This window comes from Plutella xylostella, chromosome 15 (assembly GCF_932276165.1).
Source record: "Plutella xylostella chromosome 15, ilPluXylo3.1, whole genome shotgun sequence".
In the NCBI taxonomy this organism is placed as follows: Eukaryota; Metazoa; Arthropoda; class Insecta; order Lepidoptera; family Plutellidae; genus Plutella; species Plutella xylostella.
This window is the reverse complement of record NC_063995.1, coordinates 9,855,027-9,872,933: the sequence shown is the minus strand read 5'-3', so window position 1 is coordinate 9,872,933 and position 17,907 is coordinate 9,855,027. Positions and strand designations below refer to the sequence as shown.

The window sequence follows — 17,907 nt, the reverse complement described above, 5'->3', positions numbered from 1 at the left end:
TGTGGTGTTATTATTTTGAGAAATAAAAATAAAAGTCCATAAATGTTTTTTTTTTAATAAGGTGTAAAAAACGCAAAATACTTTTTATAAGAGAGTTTTATGAGTTTTATGAGTTTGATAAGTTTTTTCTTAGCTATTTTTGCGTCATCTATCTTTCCACGGCTGACTCCACCACCTATTTTACTTTTACTCATCCCAACATGAGTTACCCTTAATAAATTTAGTCAGATAAATTTCCTTCAAACAATTTTACATCGAGGTCGTTTTGTACTAAAATAGCAATAACTTTTTTGTTAATTGAAACAATAGCAATTTTTCATACCATTTTGGAAACTGCATTATATGAGCAATCTTTTTAAATAAGGTGCCAGGTTTGCGTGCTATATTTTTTTTACAGTATGTAGAGTCAAAGTTGTTTATAAAAAATACGATTACCTTTTATGACTTTGAAAACCGTGTTTTTTTTAAACATACAGCATTACTCGATATTTTTTTTGACTGCGATCAATAGCAGGGCTATACAGGGTGATGCAACACCAAACAAATTCTAACAATATGGATTTTTGTACCGGCGGCACGCAAAAAACTGATCCAAGGTGTCGATTTTCAGAAAATTTATAAAAGTGTCAATATCTCGAAAATTCTCGAGTTTTTACTAAGGTCATATTGTGATATTCTGGCCTCTCATGAGCTGACCTATCAGCCCTTTAAGGGATGACGTTGACTTTTGGGACACCCTGTATATGATAAAATTAACATTTAAAATAAACGGTAATACCCTCACTGATAGAAGCAGTTGATGGTATTACCGCCACCCCGTGACGATTGCTACCTGAGCTGCGGCGCTCCGTTAGGTGTGTTTTAAACTTTCGATAATTCTTGACTTCCTCGACGTACAGATAGGTACCTACGGTTTTGATATCATTGTTTAGCGTATTTCAAATAGTTTTAAATTAATACATAAAAATATCATCAAAGGGGGCTATTTAAAAAAAAAAACAAGTAAATGTAGATTTTTTGTTTTTTTTGCGTTTAAAAAATTCGATTAGGTGCTTTTAACTTATTTTATGTACCTTTTTAGCAGTGGTGGATATTTTTATTGGATAGAAATGGCTATTTGCGGATGAAACCATTTTATTTCATGTCCGTAAGGCGTTTAATTGCAGCTGAACTAGGAAGAGGGCAGGAGAAAGAAAGAAGAAGAAGGCGTTTAATTAAATCTCGAGAGAGGATTTTTTATGAAAACTAAGTATCTAAAACTTTAAAATGGCCGCCATTTCTAGAATATTTAGATTTGACCCCACACATGGGGGTTTTTTTATCGATGAAATTTCTCGTAGAATCCACCCTTAAAGTTTGTTGGGTCCGAAAAACAACACACTGTATATAATCGTATACAAAAATATTATATTTAATGATCAAACAAAACCCTTTCTTATCGATCTTCAAAGTCAAAAAATGGCTTAAAGACGGCGGTAATACCTGCATTTACGTTAAAATTAAATATTAAACATTCGTTATAGTACATAGGTATAGGTTGGTTCTACCTTTTTTGGCCTAAGATTTATTTGCCTAATCTTGTATTGCATAGTACCGTTTGGTCAAAGTCTCGTTTCGCCGAAAATCGTATGGCATAAATCTCGTTTAGTAAAAAGTTATTTCGCACAATCTTGTTTAGCCTAATATAGGTATGGTCAAATCTTAAATAGCATAATAATGCTATGGCATTATGTTATACAAAGTAATCATATTCGTTTTCCTACATAGCGCAAATTGGTGCCTTGTATTGTTTACGCTATGTGGGAAACGCTCCGCTTTGCTTTTGACAAACATGTGCACCTAACACGCTCCTCCTCGCTTTGCTCGTCGTCGCACCTATCTTTAGGTTTCGATCCCATGGGGTTTAATGGCTTTTGTAATACAATTATAATGGTTATTCACTTTCCATATTTTGATAATTCAATGATGTAAGAGAAAAATATCGCAATGTACATTTACTGTAAATATATTATTTATTAAGATAATATGAGGAGAAACAAAATTATACCTATACGAAAACTAATTTGAGCAAACAAGACTTAGGTGTTATAAGATTGTGCCAAAAGAGTTTTAGGCGAAACGAGACTTATGCGTATATGTGGTGATTCGGCTAATAAAGTTTAGACCATACGAGTTATGCGAAACGAGTTTTGAGCAATAAAGTTTATGCGAGATGAGGGGAACCCGTATAGGTAAGCTACGCACTATAAGTAAATTTTCATGATTTTTTGTTACAATCGACCGACCATCATCTCGAAATAGGTATGAGCTGCCCCCCCCTAGCTGCAATCCTCGGTACGCCCTTGAAAAGTAGCCTATGTTCTTTCTCAGGGTCTAGACGAGACAGTATACCAATTTTTTTTCGAATCCGCTCAGTAGTATTGGCGTGAAAGACAGACACAGTTACTTTCGCATTTATAATATTCGTTAGGATAAGTATTAAGTACCTGTCATAAAAATCATACTTTTTATTTAAGTAAGTTATTCGTAGGTGAACGAGAGTATGAAAGAAGTATGAATCTTACGATGAAGTAAACATCGTGAGGAAACCACACATCTAGATTCTAGATGTGTATCCAAAGTGCATTGTACTCATTAAAAAACACTATCACGTGAGTACAAATGTACAGCGAAAAGCGGGTGACGCGCTTTCTTGAGGATTACAGTCGTGAGCATAATGTATGTTGAGTATGGAATGCAGCCCTTATTTAAGTTCCATGCTTTGGTAGATTGCTCTAAGCAATAAGGTCGCCTTTTTGTACTGTTCTTATTTTTAAGTTTTATTTTGTATTGTTTCTGTTTTTTTGGTGCAAATAAAGAGTATTGTATTGTATTTATTGTATTGTAGATCAAGTAAAAAGATGAGCCTTAATCCCGCAGATATGGAGAAGGCCATTAGCACGAGCAGACGATGATGATGCTCACTCTTAGTAGTGTTAGTTTGTACAATCACCAACAAAGGTTGTTCTGCAGTGCCGGTGCTACTTTTGAAAAGGTTGGTAAGTGATTTTTTGGTAATATTTTATTGTGCTATTAATTGATTGAAAGCGTTAATGTCCTCTTCTCCCAACCTAACAAGGGTTGGGTGGAAGAAATTGCTTTTTGGCAATAAGCCCGCCTTTGTACATTGTTAGTTTTCTTTTAATGTTCTTCACCTTTTATTATTGTAACTTTATAATGTACAATAAAGTGTTTATAAATAAATAAATAAATAAGTGTTTTGGGTGTGGGTGTTTATGATGAGAGGTTCGAAAGGTGAATAAATACGAAAAAAATATGTCTCGGGACATTTTAAGCCTCGCGGGTACCATGAATGTTTAAATAAGTGGGATCTGTCGTAGGCCTATGCGGGTGTCTGTACTATAATCACTATTTTGAACTGATCCAATGCCTAGGCCTTGATAGGTCATTGGCAGATGGTCATGTGATGCGATGATCGATATCGGTGACTCAAAATGCTGAACTCAAATGAATCGCATTGATAGTTTGTTCCGAGGTGGTGCCGTGCGGGTAAAGCTGAAAAAGTCCCTTATGGCGGACTGCAGCGAATAGAAAAAAAAATCATTTAGAAAAAAAAGGTGGTGCCGTGCGGTGGCGGTATATAAGCACACAATTACTTATAGTGACCAATTTAATGAAGACATCATGTTGCTATTTATTTAAGAGAACTAATTAGCAACGAAATTAAACTCAGTGAAATTAATTTCCAGCAAGCGAAACTTAGTGAGTGAATAATTGTGATGAAAATGAAATTGTTACCAACGTTCGTTTCATTCTCGTGATGTGTTTTAATTTTGGAAGCCAACGGTCTTATTGTTACGTTTATCGGTAGAGTCTACAAAAAAGGTATGATATGTTTTATTTCGTGAATATATTTTGTGTCTCCCCTTATTACTTAGATAAGTACCAATTTTGTGAATCGTGATATGCGACCTCTTACAGTCTTGAGTTTAGAAAACGGGACTCCCTGTATACGGTATACGATCACTTATAACTGACGTAGAGTCAGAAACGCAAAGAAATCGGTCCCTCTAAATAGTCTAAATGAATTCAATTGATTTATTACCAACTTAGGTACAAATCTATCAAATACACATGTATATTATCAATCGGTAGATATCTTGTAAGTATGAATATTTTGGTAGGTCAATATTAGTCTTTGCTAAATAGTTTAAATCATTATTCTTATTTTAAGTAACTACTAATTTAGTTTTCAGGCTGTACGAACTCTTTAAGCCAGAATATATTTTGCAGACTGTATACGTTTAAATATCAATTGTTTGGGAGTGCACTCTTGTTTTAGTTTATTACTTAACTACAGCAAGATACTCGTAGAATAGAGTGTGCCCAACACATTACTTATCTGTAGGATAAAAAATCATGCTGTCACTCTACGAACTTTTGTTCAACCTATATAAGGTATAGCTGTTCCCGCGAGCTTCGCTTCGCCTTGAAAATATTTCCCGTCGGAATTCCGGGATAAAAGTAGCCTATGTTCTTTCTCAGGGTCTATACCATATGTCTACCAAATTTCATTCAAATCCGTTCAGTAGTTTTGGCGTGACAGAGTAACAGACAGACAGACAGAAACAGTAGTTACTTTCGCATTTATAATATTAGTTAGGATTAGGATTCTTAGTTTAATTTTTATTGCGCGGTTTAGGGCTGAAAATATTATTCTTTTTATCTTTCCGGTGACAAACATGAGGGTTAGGTTAGGTTAGTCAGATTAGCGTCACGTCAGTTGCTGACTTCCCAACGCACTCACACTTCATAGGGTGCACAAAAGAAGCCATCTCGAGTGACGTGTCAACGGTAGTCATATAGAGTCCGTGTCACCGGGATGGGGGGTCCTATATGACTAAAACGAAGTTTCGGAGCGCTGCTGCGCCTGCCACCACTCTATCTATTTATAGACATTAAACAAAACTAAATTTTCCTCACAGTCTAAGGGTCAATTCAGAGCGGTGGTAGCTCAGTCGGGTAAGCGCCCGCTTCTCACGCCAGAGATGCGGGTTCGATCCCGGCGGCCCCGGCGCTGACATGTACCAATGAGTTCTTTTAACTTAAGTACAATGTATACCATCGCTCTTACGGTGAAGGAAAACATCGTGAGGAAACCTGCATATCTAGATCTAGCACATCTAGATATGTGAACCCACCAACCCGCAGTGGACCAGCGTGGTGTGGAAATGGTCCAAGCTTAGGAAGGCAGTTTAGACCTTGGGGATATGCACAAAGGTTCCATTCGAGAGAGCCAGGTGCAGGTACTAACACCCCCACAGAGAATAGAATAGAATAGAAAGGGTCAATTTATACTAGTAAAGAGTCGAAGCGCATCGAAGCGTCTATTGCTACTGAGATTTTAAAAAGTCGCGCGCATTCTTCGCGATTCGCGCGTCTACGCGTGACCTACGCAACCAATCATTCGTGCGGCTTTGCTTTAGTTGTGAAGAATTTGACGCTTCGCTGCGCTTCGACTCTGCCCCAGTATAAATTGACCCTAACGCACTTTCTCTACAACACCCAAGGATAACTGAAAGAGAATGCTTTTAGCATTAATTTCGCCTATGTACAAATTGTAATATAATATGTGCAATGAAGAATTTAATAATATTATCTCGTTGTATTAAACGACTACAGCTCTCGTTCTTTCGTTTTTAGTCAGTATAGAGTAACCCTACCGACACCGGATGCTTTTTCTTAATTTTATACGTTCGCCTAAGATAATATCTTATACTCAAATACAATACAATAAGACACAAATTGTGTTCTAAAGTGCAACGCACATGTTCCTTCGTAAAAGTTTTAACGTAAAACGTTGATGGTACACGGTAATAAACAGGTTTACTGTGTGCTACAAACTTTTATCTTCTCTAAACAGGTTAATGAGCTTATTAAAATGTACTCACTCGCCAACGAACGAATAATAATAATATTGTGTAAAATGATACAAATAGCATTTACAATTTCAAAATCCTTTATTCATTAAGCTTATTAACACACCTGATTACAAGCCCTGAGCTACAATGCAGCTTATATATAACAATATTTTGTTTTTGTATGTATTATCACAATCAACCACTCAGCAGTCTTTCCCTGGTAGAGTTAGGAATGTATGGTGTACAGAGTACCTATTTTATTATCTATCTTATTTTCTGTAAAAGTACCTGCACCTGGCATCGAATGGAACTTTTGTGCGTGTCCCCTCTGAACTCTATGCTTGGACCATTTTTCACCACGATGGTCCACTGCGGGTTCACACATCTAGATGAGCAAAATCTAGACATAAGTACTTACAGGTTTCCTCAAAATGTTTTACTTCACTTTTACATTAATAGCAAGAAACATTAGTATTAATATATATGTGGTGACAACTCACACACGGCCATCCGACCACAACCTAGGCAGAACCTGTGTTATGGGTACCGGACAGCTGATATATCTACACAAATACATAGACAGATAGTTACTAAATATAAATATCAACATCCAAGACCCGAGTACAATTATCTGTCTTTAAACAAATATCTGCCCCAGTCGGGAATCGAACCCGAGACCTACGGCATAGCAGTCAGGGTCACAAACCACTACACCATTCAGCCGTCACCACTTCTACTACTACACCATTCCAACGAAATCATCAGTACCTACATGTCAGAAGCTGGATTTGAACCAGCATCTCTCTTAACCAACACAAAACCTTAGTATTTTAGGGGGTGATGTGGGCAAAAAATAAGCGCATTGAAGTTTTATTATAAAAAGGGCACAAAATCAGTAAATATGCGATCAGGTTTAACGTTTCTCCCGTAAAGTAAATTAATGATGAGGTTCAGAGATAAGGATACATTTATGATGACTTTGTAGGCGTATTTGTCTTGTGGATACGTCACGTGATATTATATGACGTAGATTATACCTCGTTTTGAATGATGAGAAAATAAAGACTCCCATGAATAAATCAGAAAGCAAATAAAAGTTAGGGATGTAATATACTGGATTTAATGATGGGCGACAATGATATAATACAATAATATATATGTATATACCTACCTACATGAACACATAGGTTTCATACTAATGTACGGTCGACCAAAGAAATAAGTAACAATATTATTTATATGCATTACTTATTAGTAGTTCGTTATGTCGAAAAGACTGAAATGGTTTCAAAGTTCATCTCAAATGCCATATACAAATGATTTACAGACGGTTTGCAAGAGGTTTACAAAGCAAGTAGGTGCTACACAAATTTAGACATTTTGATGAAACTACCTAATTAGTAATTACTTACACGAGTATCGTCCAAGAATCCAAATTCGGCGATTCCCGTATTTTTTCCAAATTTACAAATCCTTTGTAAAAAGGAGTCTACTTCATGTGTATTAAGTAGGTATGTTTAATTTTATCATTTAGATTTCATGGCAAACTGCACAAACTGCTAATAAGTTAACAATGTTTCCACTGTTGTCATACTTAAGTTCTGCCCATTAATCTCGGGTCAAAACAACCATTAAGATCAAGAAATAATTAATACAATACCTAGGTATTATTATTACTAGGTGTTATTGGTATTATTATTACACGAACGATAGTTTTCACCTCTTAAATACCGATATCTCAGCTCGCGACTAACCGTGAAGTAGATTAAGACCTTCAAAGATAAAGTCTTCCAAGTTGAGCTCACTGAAACACAGTTAACATGATGTTGAAGAGAACGTAAATCACTTTTATCGCGGCACCTCGATAGTCACGTAATCTTAAAACGTTTTGTCACTTTCGGGATCATCGGGGTCACTCTAGTTTAAGAGAAACTAACCCCCAAATTAATAGAGCTTTTTGACACTTTCCAACAGGTTTAAAATTTACGTTGTGCTCTCGTTGTACTATACGATTTTTCAACCTTTTGACTGACGTAAAGAGTCGAAACTCGTTTCATTCAAAGTCATTTTTATCCTTGTTGTAAATTTACAATACGGTCTATGAATTTGAGGGTATGATTAGGAGCGCGGCTGCGCTGACCACGACTGTATTTCGTCGCATTAAACTTACCGTTTTTCGGTAAAGTAGAGTACTTAACCCTCCATTTTTAAAGCTAGGCTTTAGACTTGCAGAAGTTGAAGATAGTGAGGATATGCCGTTGGAAGTAATGGATGGTTTGAACTTGACCCTTTTGGTTTAAAACTCGGAGCAAATGGCGGCTGGTTTATCCACTTGCTGTGAATTTCGCTGGCCGCAAACCTTTTTATACCAGCCCGCCTTCTAAAGGATCTATTAAAAAGTTTTAACCATCATTGTGTTCCCGGATGGAAATTACATACTTATCTAGGGAGTTACGTTTTAATTTTGCTACTTTTATAGTAACTAGGTATTCACGTTGTACCTAGTAAGGAGTTTAATACAATTTTAAGTGCCTAATAAATATGCTGCCATAGCAGTTTAACCTTTAAACTAACGTTAGAATACTAAATTATTTTCAAAAGTGAACCTACTCACCTTTGTTCTAACATTTATTAGAAATGATCGTGCAACCTAAGTTTTACTTACCGATACCGAACGTCAACCGTTTCAATAAAAAAAGGCAAACCACAAGCATAAAAACACACCCCGTCATTACTTGTACATAATCACACAAAGCGCACATAACATCACATAACGTTCCACACAAACACAAAAAAAAACTAAAATGCTATTAAAAATAAGCCACGCGTATGTCAAAATGAGTAGATATGCGGGGGCGCGTGGTGTCATTGAGGGTATGCCATGAATGGCGTGGGGCGCATGCGCGGCGGGGCCCAGCACGCGGGATATAAGCCAGCCCTCGGGCCGCCGATGCCCATAACTTTCGCGCCTCCTCAGCTCCTAACAGCCTCGCCACCACCCGAGGAAACCAACCTGAACTTCCTGTCCAGTGACTAGTGAGTTTCCCCAGTGTTATTCGTCGTTTGTTTTCCGCGCCGGTCCAGCCGACTCAATTCTTCGGAAAAGGTAAGTTCTAAAGTTTTTTTAGTTGGAGTTTCTGATTGTTTGTTAAAAGTTTTCTAGTTTGGACACGTTCATTAGCATGTAGGGCATTTGTGCGTGAATTTCAAATCGTCTGGAAAAGTTTGATTATCATTTAGTTGGTAGAAAGTTGTGCGTGTAAAGAGTAACGTATTAAAAGCTCGTAAAAAGTTTGATGCTCACTCAAAAGTTAAGTAAGTTTTATTTATTGAATGGCTAACGCGTCGAGACTGTGTGTAAACATTAAAATATTATTTTCGAACAGCAAGTATAATAGGTATACTTAAATATTTGCGTTTGTACGATAAATAATAAGTATAAAGAGTTATCTTTCTTCATACATTTAAAAAAAAGTCTACCAAACTTGTCAACCACTTTGTAAGAAATATTTATTTAAAACGTAAGTAACTAATTATTTTACGTAAGTCATATGCTTTACATACCTCCTTGAAATAATTTGTACTATTTCCCTATTCAATCAATCGTCCTCCCTAAGGTCCGTAATGAATTGTTTTTATTTTATCGATGTCACCTCTATATATTTGCTTAAACATAATTTTCAATTTTGGTAAGTACTACTATGTCCAGTAAATTAATATTTCTGTAAATCATTCAATAGAAATAAGCTGTTAGTTTTATCAAAAAAACGGGACTTCAAAGCCCCGAGTCCGCGTTGTTCTAGGTTCAAAGCAGTTTGCCATTTTTTTTAATGAATTGAAATATTTTCTAATTTAGGTACTTTACGTAACACAAGTATTAAAAGATGATTTCACATAGTGTCGATAAATGAAACAACATAATCTGTTCATCATAATGAATCACTTTTCAGAAAAAAAACTATTTTTTATGAGCATATCTTTTACACGTTGTATTTAAGAATTCATGTACTTACGACACAAAACAAGAATTTCACATTTGGTTCAAACACAAAGAAACAAAGTTTAAACATAGTTGCTTAGTATTGTTGGCGCGACAAAGGTCATGAGATGGCATAATTTACAAACCTCATGCATTAATTTACATGACACAGGCAGGGAACGCCCGTGATAACGCGAGGTGCACGGACACGGATATACTTTAAGGGCCACTTGCACAAACAATTAAATCTAGATTTAAGAAATGTCAATCCATATAAAATTTTACACTAAATCTAGATTTAACACTAAATCTAGATTTAATATGTTGGTGCAAGTGGCCCTTAAGATTAGAAAAATATTTTGGTTACTAACAAACACACAAATACCTACGTTTAGGACCAAAAGGTAATGTTCAAAAGTGACTTTAATACCTTATTGACTTTATAATGTTATGTTTTTAAGAAGGCAAGAGAGACTTGCCGTGCCATTAACATCATTCGTATCATCAGAAAATAATTTATCTATTCTATTACGTATAAATTCAATAAATATAATACAAACAGGTATATTTTATAAATAAGTATGATAAAAGTTAACAGTTACACAGTAAAACCCTCATATAATGGAATACGCCAAATGCTTGAAATGCTACGTCATACGGCTACGATGCTGGCTACGGCGTAGCGCTACGACGAAACCACGTCTTTGTAGGATCTCGCTACGACGGCAGCGTAGGCCCGCTATCTAAACCTGAGCCGGCGTTATTCTATGCTATGGACTAAGTACGGTCAAATATAAATTATGTTATTATTATGAGTGACGAGTTAGCGACTTATCGGTGCAGCAGTTAGTACCTATATTAACTAAATCAAATTAAGTACTTACAATTTAAAATTTTACTATGACAGATTTAGTCCCTGTTACACAATGTCTGGTTAGTGGCTACCTGTAGGATAAAATACATGTGGTCACTGTTAAAAAAATAATAACAGAGAGTGACAGCATGTTTTTATCTGTCAGGTAGCCACTAACCAGACATTGTGAAACAGGGACTAAATCTGTCATAGTAAAATTTTAAATTGTAAGTACTTAATTTGAATCGCAAATTTTACCTCACAATGAAAGGTATGAATACAAAATATTTGTGGTTACAACTTTACGCGTCCTAAATTGTTTCCATCTTGTTGCAAATTGATTATTCCGTTTCACGGTTTCAGAAATATAAATAAGATCCTTTTTTCCTTTTATTTAAATTAGATACTAGTTGCTGCCTGCGAGCTCCTTAAATATCCTTAGGCGGGTGGCGGGTAGTGGTTGGATGAGGAAGGCCGAGGACCGAGTGTTGTGGCGCTCCTTGGGAGAGGCCTAGGTCCAGGAGTGGATGATTATTGGCTGATGATGATGTCCTAAATCAAAACATTGCAAGTGGTCCTGTAATGTCAGTTGAATGGGCGAATCAACTGTCAACGGAAATGTTACTGATAAAAATCACCTTTTACACGCCCAAAGTTTGTTCTTGTAAACGATTATATCTATTTAAAAATATTATCTAAATACTAAAACAGAAGATAACCTTTATGTATGTATTTTTATTCTGAACAAAATTAACTAAAACTATATAAACTAAATTAACAAAGCCTACCGCTTCCACCACGCTGGCCAAGTGCGGGTTGGTGGGTAAAGTCAATATTCCCTTGAAAACTAACATATTATATGACAGATACACTTTATAGACTTGATAGCTATCATAAGGCTCATGCTATATTTAAAAAGGGATAGTTATAATATATGGACATCGGACGACCGAATGGCGTAGTGGTTAGTGGCCCTGACTACTGAGCCGATGGTCCCGGGTTCGATTCCCGGCTGGGGCAGATATTTGTTTAAACACAGATATTTGTTCTCAGGTCTTGGATGTGCCCGTAAAATGGCAATAGGCCCGCCCCCTATTACATTGGGACTAACATACACTCTGGCGAAAAGTGGGTGCAGCAATGCACCTCTGCCTACCCCGCAAGGGAGTACATTAGTACAAGGCGTGAGTGCGTGTTTTTTTTAGGGTTCCGTAGCCAAAATGGCAAAAACGGAACCCTTATAGTTTCGTCATGTCCGTCTGTCCGTCTGCCCGTCTGTCCGTCTGTCCGTCTGTCACAGCCGATTTACTCGGAAACTATAAGTACTACAGTGATGAAATTTGATGGGAATATGTGTTGTATGAACCGCTACAAAAATATGACACTAAATAGTAAAAAAAAGAATTGGGGGTGGGGCCCCCCATACATGTAACTGAGGGATGAAATTTTTTTTTTCGATGTACATACCCGTGTGGGGTATCAATGGAAAGGTCTTTTAAAATGATATAAAGTTTTCTAAAAAACATTTTTCTTAAAGTGAACGGTTTTTGAGATATCAGCTCTCAAAGTCGTAAAAAGTATGTCCCCCCCCCCTCTATTTTTATAACTACGGGGTATAAAATTCTAAAAAAAATAGAGGTGATGCATGCTAATTAACTCTTTCAACGATTTTTGGTTTGATCAAAGTATCTCTTATAGTTTTTGAGATAGGTTGATTTAACTGTAATATTATATTTGCTGCTACGGAACCCTTTGTGCGCGAGCCCGACTCGCACTTGGCCGGTTTTTTTTTATAATATATTTTTTAAAGCATAGAAATTCGACTCGGCAGTTTGAGTAGAAGTTTTGTAACAAATACTTTGTTTTGCCTCAGCTTTATGAAGTATTCAAGAATTACCTGAATGCCCTGAGCTGTGAAATTGTTCTATAAAACAATTTTACCGACAAAAATGTTGAAATCCTGAAATCCCTCTTAACTTTGCTCGTTATATTATGTGACTCGTTTGTAACTGTACTCTCCGGTGTAAGGCTGAAATATAAAAAAAATAGTTTTTAACAAATTATTATTACTTAAGTAAGTACAAAAACTAATAAATGTAGTTTTGTTTCTTTTTTAAGAATAAGACCATGTTTCCTTTGAGGTTATGAGTTAACTTAAAGATTTCAGGTGCTACCTCTCCTGGGCCCATAATTTTTTTCCATCCTGTACATAGTTTATGTGAAGTAAAAAGTTAGGGTCTTACCACAAAAACTTAGACTGTATTCAACAGACGTTTAGCGCTGCTAAACGCCTACAAAATCTGTAAAATTTCGTTTTGAACACTTCTTAAACAGTGTTTAAGGTTTTTTGTGGTAGTACAGTTAATGTTCAGCGAAAAAGTCTATAGTCTATTACAGTAGTGAGCATTATATTTATAATCCTATGGCACCCCAGAGGTGCAGAGGGTCTCCACTCCACTGACGTCGTATCTTCGGCTGTACTTTTGGCCTTCTCATGCTAAGTCCAGCAGCACGCGGCTCGCTTTCTATCCTTCGGTGCCATGTTAGGACAGGGCTTCCACGGGAGCGTTACCATTTGGTGGTCGCCAGTCAAACGCTATTTATGTATCGCTCCTCTTTGTACATGACTCGATCATCTTGTTCTCGGAGTGAACTTTCACTCAGCGGCCCCCACGCATTGTTACACAGTCACGCTCATAATTTAAATTGCCTTACGATTTTCCTAACACTTTGTATGTACAGTTTGGTGTAATAGGCATATCTTTAGGCATAACTTTAGTATGAAATAGATATTTTTCTACTGAATAAATCCAATTCAGACTTCGATCCAGAAAAGATAAGTGCTGAAGTTCTAAAATAAATGAATGATGGATAAGGATAATTATCGATAATTAGGGACATACTCAATGTCAAAATTAAGTTTAATTATCAGTGAAGTACTTACTAATCTTAGAAAAGTGTGTCAGGGCTATAAAGTGGTATAAAAACTATGTGAAATAAGGAAGTGGGTCCTAATCCTATTACAGAGCTATTCAAAATTGCGCCCATTAACATAGAATACAGTCATAAGTAGTAGGTACATAAAATACCTTACAAATGTTTACCTTCATCGGAATGGGTAGGTAAAGCTTCAAAAACGTCCATGCTTAAGACATAGTAAACCTAGAAACTACTTCGCTTATTAATTAAATCATTTGGTATTCTTCTTGAGCTTTTTTCAGATCAAGTAAAATTTAACCTAATTCAAATTCGTTGATGTTTTGCGTTCCTTTCGTAATTTTCAAAGAGTTTCCAACCGTTGGTTAGAGGTAACGCCCCATGCATACGCCCCTATAAATTCATCAAAGAAAGGCCAATGACGTCTGCGTCATTCAATTTACGTCAGTTTCTTACTAGCGTTCTTTCATAGCAGCTGAAATAAGTTCTTGGAAAATGTAGACAATTGTTTAGAGTAGGACGGGTCCATCCTGTTTTGTGGTCGTCTAAACACAGGGTGAATTTTTACAATGATATTTCTGCAGTTTTGGGGAATATTGAACTTTACAGCAGTGGTTTTGTAGCTCAGCAGTGCTGAGCAGTCAGAGCACGGTGTGACGGACGCATACGTAAGGAACGAGTCATGCGTCACTCAAGGAGGCTGTGGCACCAATAGCATATTTTTTATGTAGCTTGTTTTATGTCGCACTGCTGGGCCAATAAATTTATATTTAACAATTATCTATTTTTTAGCTTAAAAATTAACCCACCTTGTAACATCTCAGCTATATTACACTCACGTGTAAATAAACAGTTCCACTTTCAAAATGCAGACACGAAATAACGTATTTTTAACCGACTTCAAAAAAGGAGGAGGTTCTCAATTCGTCGGGATCTTTTTTTTTATGTATGTTCACCGATTACTCCGCCGTTTATGGACCGATTTTGAAAAATCTTTTTTTTTGTATTGTGTTGAGCTTCCAGGTGGTCCCATTTTTTTTCAGAATTTTATCTCACCCCCAAGGGTGGGTAAAGGGGTAAAAACAGGGTATTAATTTCCATTTTAGGCACCTATTAACCGATTCTAATGAAATTTAGAACTTAAATATAGTTCTTATAACAAAAAATATGATGGTGACCTTGAGCTGATCTGATGATGGAAACGGAAGGCAGTCAAAGGAACTCCTCAACGGTATATAGCAACTACCTCGTGTTTAGGCTTGAATGATTCGTATTGACTTAGTAGGACTTATTGGTATCATTTGCATATTACTTTTGATTGAATATTATTGAAAATTAACTAAACACAATAAAATAAAATAATAATTTAAAAAAATAAAAAACCGACTTCAAAATCACTAAAATGTAATAAATAATTTACATCAATTTTATGTGACATTACAAATATACCTAAGCAGGAACTGATCTTTTTTGAAGTTGGTGCCATATTTCTTCAGATTACTTTGTCACCGCCACAAGTCACCGCACCAACATCAAAAAAGAACAGTTCCTGCTTAGGTATATTTGTAATGTCACATAAAATTGATGTAAATTATTTCTTACATTTTAGTGGTTTTTTGAAGTCGATTTTTTTATTTTTTAAATTATTATTTTTTAACTTTTAAAGGATAATGTGAACCAAATAGTTACGTTTTAAGTTGGTTATATTCTGATGCGCCGCTAAATGCACTTAAATATTGCAGAAGGCGTCATTAAGTTAGTTTTTCTCGTTTATGAGTAATTTGGTGATTTGCTCAATGGAACTTTTTGATTGCCCGTGAGTGTATAATTATTATGTCCTCATGAGACAGCTTTCATTAAGAAAACATCATTGAATGAGTGTCTCGCGGCGCCTCGGGCCCGATTTTCCAGAATAATTACGTAAAAAATATACTTAGAATAAGTAAGCTGACTGACCCGAGATGCTTCGTTTATTATTCAGAAATCCGTGGAAATAAAAAAACCTTGTGATTAAAATGTCTGCGTCCAGCCGTGGATGAGACGACATCAAATAAAAGCAACTAACAAACATTTTAATACCTACATCGAGAACTTGTGACAGTTTTATAACACAACTAAGCGAAGCCAGAGTTGTGAAACAGGCACTTAAAATAATATAATGAATTTTATATGAATACCTGCGTGAGTACTATTGTAATGTTATTATTAGTATTACTTAACTAAAGGTATTAATTTGTAACTGTTGACGAACGGCTGACTCATCTTGAAACTTATTGAATAAACAAAGTGCTATAAGGTCCATAATTTTACTAACTTATAATAATTAAGAAAGTGAGTTAAAATCAAATCAACTTGAAGTGGCCCTTTCGCTAAATATTAAGAACTAGCTGTTCTCGCGCGCTTCGCTTCGTCTTAAAAAGTTTTCCCGTGGGAATTCCGGGATAAAAAGTAGCCTATGTTCTTTCCTAGGGTCTGGACCGTATGTATACCAAATTTCATTCAAATCCGTTCAGTAGTTTTGGCGTGAAAGAGTAACAGACAGACAGACAGACAGACAGACAGACAGACACAGTTACTTTCGCATTTATAATATTAGTTAGGATGGCTCATTTTACATACACTTTGTACGGTTGAAATATCTTACGCTGTTTTTTCAGTGGTATCTTGAACTTTGAAAATACAAACTTCAACACAAACTATTAAGAACATCATCGAAAAAAATCAATGATATAATTAGAAAATTATCTATTCACTGAAGTCTGACTGGTATACCATACATACCTCTATATTATTATCTTACTTTTGATCTATTATTATTGTTCAAGACTAAATACAATAGTGTGGCGTACATCTTAATCTAGAACATCTAGATCTCATGATCCACTCCAATCCGTTCTGGACCAGCATGGTGGGAAATAGTCAAGGTAGTTTGACAGTAAACAAAATGCAGAGAGTTTTTAGATTTGTTTTTGTATGTGATACTATATCTAGTTCATATAGCTTTAGGGTCACTTTTACCAAACGCTAAACGTATTTAATATTGTATTTAAATCAAATTTTAAATTCATTTTGTACTAACTGACAAACGTTTGACAGGCTGCTAAATACGTTTAGGGTTTGGTGAAATTCTACCTTAATCTAAGAATAGAGCAGTTCTATAAATATGCTGCTGTCTTATTGATATAGGATGATGACACAATAAATATTTGCAGATCCGTCTATCCTTTCTGTCATACATAACGCTTGGCTTCAGCAAAATACAAATGTCATGCTTGAACAATCAATTCCAAATTAAATTTCTTTATTTTTTTATGTGTTTCCCATTGTTGATATTTTTAATGAGACCAAATTCAAGTATATTCTAGTGGTAGCATAAGTGCATAGTGCATGGCACACTATATATCACAGGTACGCCACTGAATTTTAAAGGAATGTCTTTCTGACATCGTCGTATCAGCTGTTCAAAAAGTTCACTACGTTTGGTCTAGACATAAATTTATAGGTACCTACAAAGTAATAAGTAGGTAATGTACCGTTAGGTGCGTTATAAATTTGACGCGTAGCTACCTACTGCTGGTGGTCGTGTGATGGTTTATGGCTAGAACTCTAAAACGTAAAAGTGAGAAGTATAAAACACTTTGATCAAATATAACTAACATATTTTCCATTTATAAGTGCCTGGGATTTTTATGTCATTAAAAATGAGCAGGTATACTAAGTACTTATCAGAAAGGTATGCAGCAAAACGCAGCATACGAAATGTACTTATTTCGGAAATATTCAACTATTTTCCGCGTCACCACGTTTTATAGCTTTAACAGGTCAACTATAATTTAAAATTTCAATTCAATTTTACAGTGATTGAACACTGATGAGAAGTGAAGTATAGGGGGTCATAAATATAGTAATAATTTCGCATAAACGTCGTTGGCGTTGCGCGTAAGTCATAAATTGGTAATAAATCTGCCGGCCGGCTATTGGCTGAGCTCGCCGTACGCTCAAGACACAAGTCTACGACCCACATCTACGTAGTCTTAGGGTGCCTATCCAACAGTGATGTGCTATCCAGGAATGATTTGATGATGGTCTTAAAGAAATCTGTTCCTAACAGTGCTCTATGCTATGTATACCAATGAATATGATTGGTGGACATCGAACACATCTATAGCATCGTAACAAAGCACATCATATTAATAGCAGTGTAGCCAATGACAATT

The 17,907-nt window shown here is 35.9% G+C and overlaps 1 protein-coding gene across 5 annotated transcripts in view; it reads left to right on the top strand.

Moving 5' to 3' along the window:
• The first annotated feature begins 3,529 nt into the window (after window positions 1-3,529).
• LOC105391724 (diuretic hormone 45) overlaps window positions 3,530-17,907 on the top strand; it is a 76,326-nt gene continuing 61,948 nt past the window's right edge. Inside the window, exons 1-2 of one of the 5 annotated variants that reach the window (XM_038108229.2) lie at window positions 3,530-3,885; window positions 8,899-9,027. The gene's annotated coding sequence lies outside the window, so the exon portion shown is untranslated. Of the gene's footprint in view, window positions 3,886-8,698; window positions 9,028-17,907 lie in introns of those variants that run through there. The other 4 variants (XM_038108230.2, XM_038108235.2, XM_038108232.2 and 1 more) reach the window with 4 other exon arrangements.